The sequence below is a fragment of the Stegostoma tigrinum genome, chromosome 30 (genome assembly GCF_030684315.1).
Source record: "Stegostoma tigrinum isolate sSteTig4 chromosome 30, sSteTig4.hap1, whole genome shotgun sequence".
Classification (NCBI taxonomy): domain Eukaryota; kingdom Metazoa; phylum Chordata; class Chondrichthyes; order Orectolobiformes; family Stegostomatidae; genus Stegostoma; species Stegostoma tigrinum.
Window position 1 is genome coordinate 19,839,176 of NC_081383.1, and position 15,950 is coordinate 19,855,125.

The 15,950-nt window shown below is 39.2% G+C and overlaps 1 protein-coding gene across 3 annotated transcripts in view; it reads right to left on the reverse strand.

Annotated features, from left to right (window-relative positions):
• The window catches only part of tbxa2r (thromboxane A2 receptor), a 36,968-nt gene extending 23,248 nt beyond the window's left edge, over positions 1 to 13,720 (reverse strand). The window contains exon 1 of one of the 3 annotated variants that reach the window (XM_048559955.2): positions 13,397 to 13,720. The gene's annotated coding sequence lies outside the window, so the exon portion shown is untranslated. Of the gene's footprint in view, positions 1 to 12,784; positions 13,182 to 13,396 lie in introns of those variants that run through there. The other 2 variants (XM_048559957.2, XM_048559956.2) reach the window with 2 other exon arrangements.
• Positions 13,721 to 15,950: the final 2,230 nt, after the last annotated feature.

A 15,950-nucleotide genomic window follows, 5' to 3' on the forward strand; every position in this document is an offset into this window, starting at 1 on the left:
CTGCCCCTCACAAAGCCATGCTGACTCCCTTTAATCACGTTATGCTTTTCCAAATAGTCAGAAATCCTGTCCCTCAGAATTCTTTCCAAAACCTTGCTTACCACAGACGTAAGACTGACTGGTCTGTAGTTTCCAGGGATTTCCCTATTCCCTTTCTTGAAAAGAGAAACAACATTTGCCTCCCTCCAATCTTCCAGTACGACTCCCGTGGAGAGTGAGGAGGCAAAGATCTTCACCAGCGGCTTAGCAACCTCCTTTCCTAAAATGTTGTTTTATTTTGTTGACTTTGAACTCTGTTCAGACACAATGCCAATCACACTATCTTATTTTTAATAGATTCAGACACAAAACTAAGAGGCTGGATATCAAGTATCAACACAATTATTACTATTCTAGTTCATGGAATTGGTGCTCCCTACCCCTTTAGGATTCAGCCAAAAGTATCTACTTATTTCCATTTATGGAAGGGGTACCATTTAAAAAGAGAAATAAATGATCCTGTCATGATCAGGAAGGAGAGTCATATTCATAACATTTTAAACATAAACTGTACTCACTATCGTGTTTTCTGAAAATGATTTTTCTTTTTGAAATGAACAATGATAGCCTGCAAAAGATGACTGCTGAGGATCACATAATGGATTCAACATCTGCCTCATTGTCTTTAAAGGATAAAAGGACATATTCTAGCCCAGAGGTGTCACTGCTTATCAACCATTCAAAAAAGTATCTCCTGAATTGAATGCGCTGTTCTGAAACCAAGATGGTGATTGCCCTAAACCCACACATTCAACATGCAATAAATGTTGGCTAAACGTCTGAAAACAATAACAATGGTTGTGGCTATCATTCTAGATATTTAGAAAGAGAAACAGTAAGAAAGAATGTGAGATAAGAAGGTGCAGAGCTGGATGAACACAGCAGGCCAAGCAGCATCAGAGGAGCAGGAAAGCTGACGTTTGGAGGTCAGGAGGGGTGTGTGTGTGTGTGTGTGTGTGTGTGTGTGTGTGTGTGCGCGTGCACGCATGTGTTTGTGCGTGTGTGTTTGTGTGTGTGTGTTTAGTTGAGTGACTGATAATCAAAGAGTCATAGAGATTTACAGCATTGAGTCTCCACTGGTCAAAAACAACACCTAACTATCCTAATCATGTTGTGTTAGACATTTGGGATGAATACACCATCCTCTTCATTTAAAGCCACAAAAATTTTCTTGCTAATTGCCAAAATAGTCCAGATACTCAGGGGTTAAAAAAACATAACTCTTTCTTTTCAAAAGATTACAGACAGTAAGAGAAGGGATGGAGATTTCATTCTTTCGCAAGTGCACACATGAGACAACTGTAGTGAAAATTGCAGCTAAAAAATGCCACACGAATAACTTCGATATTTTAACACTGAGGAAACGCCACATAAGAAATTATCTGTTTACATCTGATGTAAAAATTAAGAACAGCGTTAATTAACATAATTTTAATTTGGTGCCAAATATTTAAAAGAAGTGTTTCAGAAATAAATAGAAATTAATAGTGCCAATTTTAAGGCTTGTATGTTTAATGAGTTTGCATGATATTCATCTCACTTTTAGAGGTGGCATTATGCCTCACAAATTAGGTAAAAAAAGGCACAGAAGACTTCTTTTGTAAACACTGACTAATCAGTCATTTATTTTACCGTAATAATTTCCTGCCTCATATTTCAAAGCTTTATACTTAAGAGTAGAGCCAACTTACTTACATAGTTACAGGCACTTCCTTCAGAAAACAGAAAACTAGGTTGGTGAAAATTATGTTTATCTAAGGGAAAGGCATAGAGAATAGTAATTTCTTTAAAGAATTACAAAGTCAGTGGAGATCAACAAAGAATCTCTGCAGTGGGTCTTTCTCTGGGCATAGAATATCTGCGAAAGATGAAAACAGTAATAGAGATTGAGGAAGAGGAACTCAGGATACAAAATGAAAATATTGTGTAAACAGAGAATTTTAGCAAGCCATCACCAATCAGCATTTAAATGACAGCATACAATGTTGTTACGCTGACATATAAATGAGCTATCACAGTTGAACTGGGTACCCAAAGCAGAACAGGCTGAAAATGGATGGAAAGCATGAACTGGTCTGCCACTCAGCTCAAGTTCGATAATTAGTCAATGGTTCCATCCTGAATTAAAAACAGAAAATACCTCAAGAAAACTCAGCAGGTCTTGCAGACTCTGTGAAAAGAGAAACTGAGTTAAAGTTTAGAGACTAGTTTGTCTTCTTTCATCCTGAATCTTGACTCAGCAAAAAACTGAGCCAGTTATTTTTTGTTATTATTTGTCATGCTCAAATTCAGATACTTGCACAAGCTCAGTGTAAAGCAAAGGAGTATCAAGTGTATATCAATGTGCCTGTTTAAGGGCCTAAATTGACATGAATATTCTGACTTTTGCTGCGTTATCTGCAGTCGCAGGAATAGTTTTGGAATTATTAACAAGTTCATCATGTGGACTGCAGCAATTTTAAGAAAAAGACTCGACCATATGGAAAGTAAATGCTGGCCGTGCTGACAATACTATTTCTCAAAAATAAAGCCAAAAAAAATGCAGACGCTGGAATTGCTGACGTGAAAAAAAAGAAAAAAATCTTGAAATACACAGCAACTGAAGACAGAAATGATTGTCTTAATTTCATAACTCAAGAAGGTTTCTGAAAAATGGCAACTACCAAAATGCAGAAGGTTGAAAACATTCAAGAAGGAGCAATTCAGGACCAGCACATGCCTGTTCCTGATATGACAGACAACACACATAAGTTTGGCACTGCCTCCTCATTTAGCTCATTGTAGTGTTGTTCCAAGTGCTGTTGGCTGACTGACCACTTAGCAGGGGTCTGAGCAGTAGGTACAAATAACAGATGGGCAGCAAGTCTTTCTCTCTTAAAGGGCTGGTAAACTCTCATGTAAGAGAGTTGTCCCTGGATGCCTGTAATTGTGCTGGATACATGTAAGAGGTGCACAAATAGAGCACCAGGGGAGGAGTGGAGGCTGTTTGATTCCAGGAAACAATCTAGAGGTCTTAATTGTGCAGAAGAACAGGAGAAGAAAGGCTATTCTTTTGCCAGAGGGGCACACAAACAACCCTACAATAGAAATGGCAGTAGGTGCCCAGGAAGGTGCCTTCAAGTGTTGTGGCACAAAAAGTTCAATGATCTCACAAGAGTGCTAAAGGCGACTGAGTGCATCTTCAAAGGAACTCATACCCACCTCGCTACTAATCCCCCATTTCCACCACATCCCATCATTCAACAGAAACACATGGGCCTATCCAAACTGACTGCCTTGCTCTCCTACACACCCCATCTATCACCAACTGCAGAACAGTGGCCAACAAGGTTGACTCAATGCAATGTTTTTCCATGTCACTCACCAATGAATATTTATATTGCTGCAAGATGAACCCATCACTAGTTATTTAAAAGGCCAGGCCCCCAACCAGAAAATAAAGTGACTCAGACTAATGTTTGTGGTTGCTTCTGAAAATACTCTGGAGACGTCACTCAAGCACACTGCCAAAAATCACAGTCAATCTATTATGTCTTGAAGGACAAGGTCTTCTGTAACTATAGGGAGCAAGGAAGAGCTGACAGAGAAAAGGACAAGTGAGACCTGTGGAGGAGATGGCTCCCTGAATCATGGGACTGGCTGTGATGAAATCCATGGCACCTTTCGTCACTGACAATATCAAGGATGATGGTATGTTCCTGTTGTATGCCTCTTCCCAACTCCCTGCTCTCTGTCATTTTGTTATCTAGCATGACGAATGAACTGCTGATGGTGTGATGATAGACCATTTACTTAAATCCACCCAACTTCTCTCATTCCTACCCATCCTTTTCCTATTTCCTGTTTCAGATACCTAAAAACTGCCACCTGCCCAACCTGTAAAGCTCCAATGAAGAGGAGAGAGAGAGAGATGTGACCTCTCTCACGCTAGCTCCTGCCCAGACTGTCTGTGTTTTCATTTTTGGGCAGATTTCAAAGTTTCAAACAATCTAAAATACAATCACGTCCACCTGACTTTAACATGGGATAGGTGAATTGCGAAAAAAGTGACATGATTTAACAGGAACTCATCAGCAACTAAAGCTCCATTTGGAAATTATTTCATGGTAAGAGCTAGATAAAAGTGAACCAGTTCCTTTCACATCATAGCACTGACAAAGGAGCCCTATCACTGATCTGATGTCCACACACACAGTTCAGATAGTGTGAGTACATGTACCTTAGCGACCACTGTCAGGTTCTGCAATTGGTGAGTCACTGGGGAACGAATGGTTACAGTCAGGCCATGGAAAGTAGGAAAGTACTGATCGACAGACACAGTGAGATAGTGGGCAAATAGGCTGGCATGTCAAACAGCTTCCTGACACTGTCAAGTAAGATGGAGAGGGCCAGCTTCAACTTGGCAGAGAGCACATGCAGAGCTGATCCTCCATCCAGCCTCTGGTTCATTTACCCGCCATCCTACAGTCCCAGATGCAATGCACATGTGGCCTTAATACCTGTATATGGATCGGCCACCCCATCCTCTGTCCTCCTTATGAGGGTGTAGCAACACTTCCTGCCAAATCCAGCAACTCACTACAATATCTCCAGAGTACTTTTAGAAGCTTGGCAACCACATCCATTAGTCTGAGTCACGTTATTTTCTGGTTGGGGGCCTAGCCCTTTAAATAACTAATAATGCATCCATCTATCAGCAATATAAATATTCATTGGTGAATTATAGGGAAATACATTGCATTGAGTGGCATGAGTCAACCTTGTAAATTATGAATCAAGTCAGCCTGCATTGCTAACTGCTGTTGCAATCTCACGAATTATCCATCTTCCAGCAGAGACATGGAACACTCAAAGGAGCCAAAACAGAAAATGTTGGAGAAACTTAGCAGGTCTGGAAGCATCTGAGTTTCTCCAGTAAAATTTACGTTTTTATTTCAAATTTACGCCGTCAGCAGGTCTTCGTTTTATTTTAACCCAAAGAAGCACCCTTGTCAACATGGGGCACCATGTGGGCAGTACCGAAATGGGCCAAGAAGCTGCACACCCTACTTGAACAAGCTTTGAATCCTCTCACGCTAGCTCCTACCCAGACTGTCCATGTTTCCATTTTTGGGCAGATTTCAAGGTTTCAAACAATCTAAAATACAACCACGTCCACCTGACTTTAACATGGATGGATGAGTTACGAAAAAAAGTGATGTGATTTAACTAGATCTCATTAACAACTAAAGCTCCATTGGGAAATTTTGAGGTAAATGTTTGATAAAAGTGAATCAGTTCCTATCAGTCATGTTTCAAAACCTTGAAGTGTATTCACTTTGCCAGATAGGGTAACTGAGAGATACTGAACCTCTCTAACAAAGCTCAAGTGACTGAGATAGCAAGCTGTAGAGCTGGACGAACACGGCAGGCCAAGCAACATCAGAGGAGCAGGAAAGCTGACATTTCAGGCCATGAAATATGAACTCAAAGCTGAAGCCACAAGAGTCTCCAATTAGATTGACTTAGATTTAACTTTGAGAGTTGTGCTCAATTTCAAAACAATGTAAAATGTCAGACTGGTTTATGTCCCGAAACCTTATAAGTATTGTAATTCATAACATGCACGCACCATCTGTTTCTCATTCGACAAATCAGGGCATTACCATCATCACTGCAGTTACTGCTATACTGTTAATTATTATACCCAGCAATCAACAGTGTTGGAGTGATATTTGCCTGGTAGTAGCAACTCACCAACACCAAAATATGAAATTAACTTCATTGATTTACAAGTCAGACACAAACCATTGTTTATATGGGTAATACTTCCATTATCACTGGTTAAGATACTTTATTCTCCAGCTAACGTTGCAAAAAGGCACAGTGGCCATGTTAATGTCCCTTCCTGTGAGCCAAGACAACCAGGTTCTAGTCCCACCTGCTCCAGAAAGGTGTCATGACATGTTTAGCCCAGATGGCTAAAATATCTTGAAGAAACACTGAGCATTGTGAAGAGAAATAACTGAACAACTTTCAGTCTTGTGGCTGTTTTCAGAGGAAAATAAGTTCCTTGCTGATGAACAAATCACGGCCTGGAATTATTTTTAAAGTTTCACTTTTTTAAAAGTCTGTAATTGGAACATATTTCACTGGCTCCGTTTTCTCAACAGAGTCCATTTGCGATGTTTTACACTTCAATTAAACAACACTTAAAAAGAATTGGTTTTGCTGCATTTAAAGATGGTGCATTATCAACATTTCTGCAATGAGACATATTAGTGTGTACACCACGTGTAGGGGTTTAATTATTTCAATACATGTTTAGAGCTAATTTGTACATTTACTGCCAGAGATTTCCATTCTAGGCTACTTCGAGAACTGATTGACATAATGTAGATTTTAAGGTGTACTAACTTAGTAGAGTTTTATGGTTTGGGGTTCTATGAATAAATTGCTCCTTTATCGAGGGAGTAGGGGAGAGATTTGGATTGGCTCCTCTGCCTCCAGAACTAATATTGTTATTCACTAAACTGAAGGTTCCACCAACCTTCCCCGAAGTTGTAGCATCCACTGAAGAAATTCCACAAGAAGATTTGCCTAACAATTATTGTCTATGCACGCAGATCTTCTTAAGTTTGCCAATTTTTAAAAGTCATATCCAAATGCATAGCTTCCTAATTTAGGACTGATATCATTTCAGGCAAATGGCCTGAGCTAGCAACATGAGAGCACACCAATGTCCAGGGAGATTTCAATTCTCAGGCCTTACTTTTATATGTGGGCCTGACTCCTGCCACCTCCTGTCCCTCCAAAACATGGACGAAGTCACTGGCCAGGTTGTCAGATTGGAAATAAGGTTTGGTTGAAGCAGGCTGCTACCTAAAAGCAGCAACTCACTCAGGCCTCCTTTGACTTCAAAACACATGATCCCTACTTCTGAGAACAACAACAATAGTCACAGGGGAATGTCTGCCCGCAGGAATTTGGGAATGATATATTAGATGATCAAACCCACACATGTGAACCAGATGGTTAACAGTTTTGGGCACCTACAATTTTAAATCATAGGTTATCAGATTAGAGCTGGAAAGGACTGGATAAGCCCACCACTCCATTTTAATTGACTCTCGCCTGACTTTCATCAGTTATTACAATTTAAAATAAGGCCTATTAACCCACTGATGAATAGTGGAGGCACATTTTCAGTAAAAATTCTGGATATGTCATTACATTGAACTGACAGGTGTGCATTTGAAAAGAGAAATATTGCTTTTTTGCATTTTTACATTTTTTCTGGTTTTCTTCTCTGGATAGTCTTGCAACTTCTTTTAAAAATAAACATGTGGGACATTGAGTGATGCTATTTGTGTTTAGATAGTCTGATATTTAGTGTCAAGATTTTCAGATGGATAATAGCTATTTCAGCAAGGTGCCATAGGTTGACCAGTGCCCCTGACTAGAAGACAACATTTTGAGAAAAGGAGTTGTGACAATTGACAGTGTCCTGAGCAATATAGCTTAATTACAACTGTTAAAGATCATGTTATTTCACCAGTTGTAATAATTTTCTTTCTTTTACCAGTTGTTCTTGTGGTCTTTCTAAGTAAGGTATCCAATTTGGTGCTATGTTGGAGTGCTCCACATATACATACCTATTGCCACCTCACTAACATTGCCCAATTCTATCATTGTCTCTGCTCATCTGCTACTGAAACCCCCACTGCTAACATTGACTATTCCAACACATTTTTTGCTGGCCTCCTATCTTCTACCCTGCACACATTTGGCACAATCCAAAATTCTGCCTGCCATGTCCTAAGGCATTCCACGCGCTGTTCATCCATTACCTACATGAATCTGACTTCTAGTTAAGCAATGGTTAAATTTTGAAATTCTCATTTTTGTTTTCAAATCCATCCATGCCTATGGCCCTCGCTATTTCTGTAATCTCCTCTAGCTCCTGAGAAGGACCTTAGTGCATTTTACCATGTAAAACGTGCCACCTAAATACACATTGTTGTTGTACTGTAGGTCCCAGCTCAGTTGAGACCAGACACAGCCACAACACAGGATTTGCACAGTCACCGGATAGTAATGTTGACCGTATCAGCTCAAACTGGTCTCAAATACCAGAGGAGGAAAGACAATATATTAAGTTATCCACCCAGCGACTGGTTTCCTGTTACTATAAGTAATTTTTGAAGATTGTGAAATAAGAAATTCACCACCAGTCTGTCTTTGTAGAATGAGAAATTCCTTATGATCTTCAGCTACAGATGAAGTAATTGTTACTTTGAGAAGCATTTTCAGGTTTGCTACCCTATAACTGCATTGGATAACATATTAATGCATTTGAAAATTCCTACATATGCCATCCTGCCCAGCAAATATAAAATATCATTTTCACCCAAGAGACTCTCCAAAGAGTTGGCACATGTTAGAAGTTTGAATCTCTTCACTAATCATTTTCCAAACGCTGGTTGAAATTATCATGAAATCTAATGACAGCAAATTGCCAAATTTCCAATATGAATTGGCAGCTGGTAAGAAGTGGAAAATTTTCAAATGATCCAATCGAAAGTAACATGCTGTGCCCTGCAGAAACAGAATGAATGATTTAATCTAATTCATAGTATATCTTAAATAACTCAATGATTAGTCAATTCCACGGCAATGTTTTCCAGTAATTGCCATTGAAACCCAAACTGATTCGCCACAAGGGCTGACATTGTTAATGTCCTTGTGTTTAGTTGTAATTATCACATTCCAAGTAAAAATGCAAAAATCAGTAAAGATTGTTTGCATCACATTTGACTCTACAGGTAAAATGTTAAAATGTCTAACTAAAAGCACAATCTTCTAGAAATACGCTGAAAGCCAATTAGCTTCTGAAAAAGCCAATTATCTTGAGGGACCTTCATATATTTTAGATGCTTGGAACTTTGAACCATATGGACAAGAGACATTAACGTTGTGCCTATCCTGTGAGTTGTTTTAATGTCATTTTACTTAAAGCTTTGAATATCCATTGAGTTGTCTGATACACACAGTTTAAATGTTCTTGTCAGTTCCATTTCTTGTTTGCTGCATCTGCAGTGAATCATCACGTAGAGCAGTACGCCTTGAAAGCTGAGACAAACCTGAAGCCTCAGGAAGTGACAATCTTAACTCCTTACCAGTCCACTTTTTGAACATTCATAACATTATTAATACTATCGAGATACATTGCTTATCATTGGCCATCACAGTCTGTACACACATCCTGGATATTTGCTCACATAGGAATGTGTCAGAGAGAGAAAGAAAGGTCCAGCAGGAAAGGGGGGTCATATAACAGATTGATAATGCATAGAATGATAAAAACATAGAGGAAGATTATATGGCTAATCATGTCCATGCTTATGTTCTTGTAAGAATGTTTACTCAGCTTTTCCCTATGGCAAGTAACTTATTTTCTCTTCAGATAATTATCCAATACAAGTTAGAACCAGGCTGAATATAAAAAAAAGTCAGTGGAAAGTGAAAAGGGAAACGCAAGTATAAAAATAGGAGCCAAATGGAATTCAAAAGCATTCTCTGGGCATGCAAGTAGTAAACAGGCTGTAAGATGATGACATACTTGGAGTCAGAAGGTATACCTGAGATACTAAGCAAGTGTTCGACCAAGGTAAAAGATCCTACCACAGGCATGGTATTGGACACATTGAGATATTGGATGGGTTAAAAAATTGAGGAAGGGAAGGCACTAGAAGGGTTAAATGATTTAAAGCTGTTTTGTCACCAATGGGATGCTTCTCAAGGTTACTGAGGTACTGGCCATAATCTTTCAATCTCCTTGGACAAATGGGGTGAGAGCAGAGTATTAGAGAATTGTAAGTGTTAAACCCTTATTCAAGAAAGGGTATAGGGATAAAAGTGTAAGGATAAACCTAATGATTACAAGTCAATATGTTTGATTTCACTTATGGGAGGATGTTAGAAACAATAATCTGTGACAAATTAACACCAACTTGGACCATTGCATTTTAATCAATTCATACACTGAAGGCAAATTGTATTTAATTAACTGATTTTCTTGATGAGGTAATAGGGAGGGTTGATATGAACAATGAGTTTGATGTGGTGTGTGGACTTCCAAAGGGCAATGGACAGATGCCACTTAACAGGTTTGTCACAAAACATAAAGTATATGGAATAACAAGTGCAGGAGCAGATGAATATAAAATTAGGTAAAAGACAAAAATAAAAGGATTGGAAAAAGGTTGTTTATGGACTGGAAAAAGGTTCACAGTCAGGCTCCTCAAGGGTCAAGACCAGGATAACTACTTTTCAAGATATCTATTCAATGATCTAGTGTTTGGCATACAGGGCACAATTTTAAAATTGGCAGATGGCATAAAACTTAGAAATATTGTAAACTCTGAGAATACAATAGACTCTGAACACATAAACAAGCTTGCATGTGTGTGGCAGATGAAATTTAACCCACAACAATGTGAAACACAATCTTTCAGTAGGGAAAATGAAGAAAGACAATATGAAATAAAAGGTACACTCAAATTCAGTACTGGAAGAAAGAAATCTGATGGTATATGTGTGTATGAATCATTGAATGTGGCAGGTATTTTAAAAAAGTAGTAAAATAAATTCCAGTTCTGGGCATTAAATTGAGGCATGAAATGCAAAAGCATATGAAGAGCATTTCTAAAAACATGTTCAGCCATCTAGGTGCACTGTGTCCAGGGGTGCACTGTACTCTAGGGTCCACACTTTAAGAATGATGTGAATACCTAAGAGAGGATGGAGAAAAGATTTGGAGACAGTAAGGACTGCAGATGCTGGAAGCCAGAGTCAATGGATGTGAAACTGGAAAAGCACAGCAGGTCACACAGCATTCAAGGAGCATGAAAGACAACATTTCAGACCGAAATTCTTCATCAGGACAATGGTTATGATCTTGAAAACAATTGCTGAAAGGATGGCGGAGGCATATTAAGTCTGACTTTCTAAAAGGGATGAGATTGATATTTGAAAGGGAAACAATGATTTGGAAGGTTATAGAGAAAAGGCAGAGAGTTTAACTAGCTGGCACGGGCTTAATTCACTAGATATTCTCTTTCTGTGCTGTAACCGTGTGATGATCCAATGACAGATAACAGGCACATCACATTGGCAAAATCTGGCTGTTATAAGCATTGGGGTTAATAAAGCTAAGTTTAATCCTTAATTGACTATATACCAGTTGATTTCTGATGGCATTGCAAATGGAAGGGTATTTTTTCAAATGTCTATTGCCTAATTTATACTGGAATATGGGCCAGAAAGCAAATGACTTTTCTAAAATCTATTGGCAGCCAGATTTGATTTTAAAAATGGGTAATCAAGAATGCAAAATCAAAACAAATATCTTGTCATGAATGAGCCAGAATGATATGTAAATCAGGATCTTATGCTAATGATCGGTCACACAATGATTTTATGAACCAATGCAGATTATTTGTCCTTTTTATTATAAATATGGACATGGAAAGCAATTACCAGGAAAATGTGACATTGTATAATAGAAATTGTACACAGATATGTACTTTAATATAGTTTAAAGGAGAATACCAATAGAACCCAATGAATTAGATATTGAGGCGCACTTTGCAATTTTAATTTCACATTAATGTTTTAGTATTCCACAATTATTAGTCAATTGGTACAAAATGTACAACTGTTTATGGTCCTTAAATATTTGTCTTATTTAGGCTGACAGATACCATATTATTTTGAAATGTTGCAGAAGAAGTAATGCATGCATAAAGCATATTTAATAATGATTTTCAATCTATAAAAGTGGCTGTCTTCACATAGATAAATATTGCAATTCTTCCATTAATTTGTTTCCTGTACATATTCAAAGCAGCGAACAAAAATAAATGTCCATTTTAGTAGTCTTGTACATAATGTTACATCACATATTTAAAGTCAAATCAAGGGTAACTGTGACTTTTGAAACCCTCAAACAGACTTTAAATGTATAAGACAGCGAACATTGTAGGACACTCAGATTTTAGCGTGAAACCGATTATGGCTGGCACCTTGTAGTATTTGCCACCTCTATTAGAATGTCATTTGGGGAAGGGTTAGAGGTAGATCACCGTCGCCAGTCCTTCTTTGTTTTGGCCAATTTAATGATTAGTGGGAGTATTTACTGAAAAGGCATTGTTCTTGGATAACAAGGAGGCTCATTACGAGATGGTTAGTCAGGTATAATCACTAGCACCTTAAGGAGCTGGTACAGGTACAGCTGTACAGATGTGTACCAGCTGAATGAACCTGGCCATTTAAGTCGCTTTGATGCACAAATTGCAGTAAAGCACCAATATCAACAGTTTAACAGCATTAACATAATAGAATAGAGCAAGGAGAATACTTAAAGGTCAGAACATTTAAGTAGATACATGAATAATTTTATCCATCTAACCCCTCCAAGTTATACATCCTGCTCGAATTATTTTGTCTCAGAAAGCGAAATGCGGAGCCATTTTGCGTCCAGATGGTGATGAGATTCAGGCGCTTGTTGGTAAGAGCAAAAATGTTCTCCACATTTAAAATATACTTGAATGTGCACTTGAAATAGGAAAATCTACAAGGCTGAGACAAGATTCTACTTTCTGCCGACACAACACGATGATCCTAATGACCTCTTTCTGTGCTGTAAATTCCTACGATTCTAGGTTGTTCATTAAAAGGGAACGTAATAATCGGTGACACTCACAAATGAACATAGTTATCCTGGCGTTCGTTTCCACTTCAATGATTAGAATGATGCTCCAAAAGTCAAACTCACCCCAGTCCACAGTCAATCCCTTCAATTGCATCTCTGGGACTCATTGCATCGCCCTTAATTCCAACGAGTTCAATAGTCCCCGAATAACAATAAGTGCGCATAAATATATACCCCTCCCGCATCCGGTCATTCTTAGAAACGCTTTTAAAGACAATGCTGCTTCTATCTTGACACGAACCCGCGATAAGCCAGTTGCATCATAGCCCTTACTTGTCCCTGCTCAAAACCAATCCTCCATTACAATGAAATAACTTTTGAATTGCAGAGTGCTTCGCACCATGCTAACTTCTAATCGCCACAAACGCTTTTTTTTTGTGTGCGTGCCATCGAGTGCGCAAAGCTTGGATCCAATTCGTATGGAAGTGGTACAAGCCTGCACATTATAGGCGAACTTTTAAGAGGCTTGATACCGGGAGAGAAAGCGACTCGCCTGCTTCTAACTGTTGTGATCGTTAGCATATGCACTCAGCTTCCAGGAATCTCAGTAACGGTACATTTCCCAAAGTCGTCCTCGCTGCTTAAGTTTAAAAAAGACTTTACCTTGGTTTCACTGGTTGAAGATACGATCCCTCGGGGTTCCAGCCTTTGTTCCCACAGATTGTGCATCCGAGGAGGTTTATGAGAATGTTTAATTCCCGAGAGTTTTAGACGTCAGTTTCCAACCTCCCCCCGCCCCAATTTATGCCCTCAGTGGTAGGCGGGACGATTCCTCCGGCACATTCCTTGGATTATTTAGTTTTTTGTTTCGTTGCTCTTGCATTCCTCTACCCGCTCCTCTCCCCCTTTAAATCGAGGTCCTTCCCAGTGAGAACAGATAGTATAGCAAGATCCCACAATCCTGGAAGCTCCTGCTGAGCGACTTAATGCAAGTCCCCAACAGCCACCGCTCCCCTCTACTTGGTAGGAGAAGGCGTTCTCGTCCCTTTCTGGTAGTGTTAGCCTCTCAGACCAGGTGGTAACCGAGAGCTATTTGCTGCAATCAGATTTATACCAGCATCCAGAGGGGAGGCAGGCGGCTTAGAGACCTTGGCACAATGGTCATTCTTCAGTTGCAGTTAGTATGTAGGAAAATGTCGAAACTCAGTCAGCCAGAATTCCATAATTTTGTTAATGGGGCCGTTTTGGGGAACCTGAGGGAACATGCTCCACACCTATCTTATCTCTGACTCCAGCATCAGCGGTCCTTACTATCTCTGGGGAAATTGTTGGACTTTTTTCCTCCCAAAAAATAAGACCTGGTTGATTTATTTGTTCTGTGTAACTCAGTAGGTAAACAGAGCACAGTCTCCAACGCTGTCCAACAGCGACGTTAATAAATGTAATGATGTCCATAATGTCCTTAGTTCCAAAGTAATTCTTAACCACTTCCTCACTGATATTTCATACCACCAGGATTGAGATTGGGTAGACAGGCTTGCAGTCAGAATTGTCAATATTCATATTTCATCAGATGGTTTGACAGGTTCTGATGTTCCCTGGCCCCAAAGCCCCAACTCTCATTCGAGTGAGTGTTTTATGGAAGAGATAAAATGTCGCCCAGAAAATGGACCCTTATAATGACGGTATAATTGAACCAAAGATAGTTAACGAATTCCCTATAGCGCTACGTGAAGCAAGAAATGCAAAATGCCTTCCGTTGAAAGTCATAGCACATCCGGTTAGTATCTTCACAGACTGTTCCAATATCATTTCTCTAAAAGGCAGGCAGATCAACTGAAGTAGTTATCTTCCAAAGCTTTCTCTTTGGAAGAATAGGGAAGGAAGAATGTGCATTGATTCAGTAAAAACGGAAAGAACCACTGATCCTGTAAACCAGAAACAAAAGCAGAAGTTGCTGGGAATGCTCAGCACGTCTGGTAGCATCTGTGAAGAGAAATCTGAAGTTCTGGCCCAGTTCTGAGGAAGGGTCACTGGACCCGAAACCTTGACTCTGATTTCTACCTGCTGAGCTTTTCCAGCAATTTCTGTTTTTCTTTTAGCATTTATGTAGTGCTTTATTAGATACGCAGGATGACCTGAAGCACTTACAATTGAGGCATTATATTTTGAAGTGGTATTTGAAGTGCGGTTACACTGACAGTATACTACGGGAAGATTTCCTTCCTGTCTTTAAATATTGAAATTTGTCCTTTCTACATTAAATTGAATAGGCAAATGTGGCATTGATACATTTATCATCAAAAAGATGATATAACTGACGATGCATATTCATAATGGAAGCGGCACATAAGTGCTAAACTTAAGGAGGTGAGAACGCCACCAGCTAATGGATTGGTTAAAGACCAAAAAAAACTGAAGAATGCCGATATCCACGGTAGACAAACGGGAGGCTGGAAGAACACAGCAGGCCAGGCAGCTTCTGGAGGAAAGGAGAATAATACCCGAACGTTTACTTCACCGTTCCTTTAGATGCTGCCTGGTCTGCTGTGTTCTTCCAGCCTCCTGTTTGTCTCCAAAAGGTTGGTTAATTTGGAGCTTGACTGAATATATCAGTTATTTACATTGCCTCAAGTCATTTACAATCGCTAATAAATGCAAACGTCAGTAAATTGCTTACAAGTTTCAAACTCCATGCCAAGATTTGCTTGCATACTCTCGTTATTAAAGTTTGTTTCCTGTCAGTAGCAAAATGAGACACCTGACATTGTGACTTGTTTAGCATTTGATAGGTAAGAGTTGTAAAGAAGTATGGTATATGTGGAGATTTAAATTGGCTGCTGGAACATGGAATCTGCATGGGGTGGGACAGAGTGTATGAAATAAGTGCTTATTGATTAGTTGTTTAAAAATAAATAATTAATACCTATCAAGTGATTTCATTATAACAAAGTGTGAAGCTGGATGAACACAGCAGGCCAAGCAGCATCTCAGGAGCCTCTCTGATGAAGGGTCTGGGCCCGAAACGTTAGCTTTTGTGCTCCTGAGATGCTGCTTGGCCTGCTGTGTTCATCCAGCTTCACACTTTGTTATCTTGGATTTCTCCAGCATCTGCAGTTCCCATTAAGTCTGAAGAGATTTCATTAGTTATTTTGGATAAATAGCAATGATATCCCTCTCAAACACAATGCTAATATTAAAAACTGAAAGTATTTCT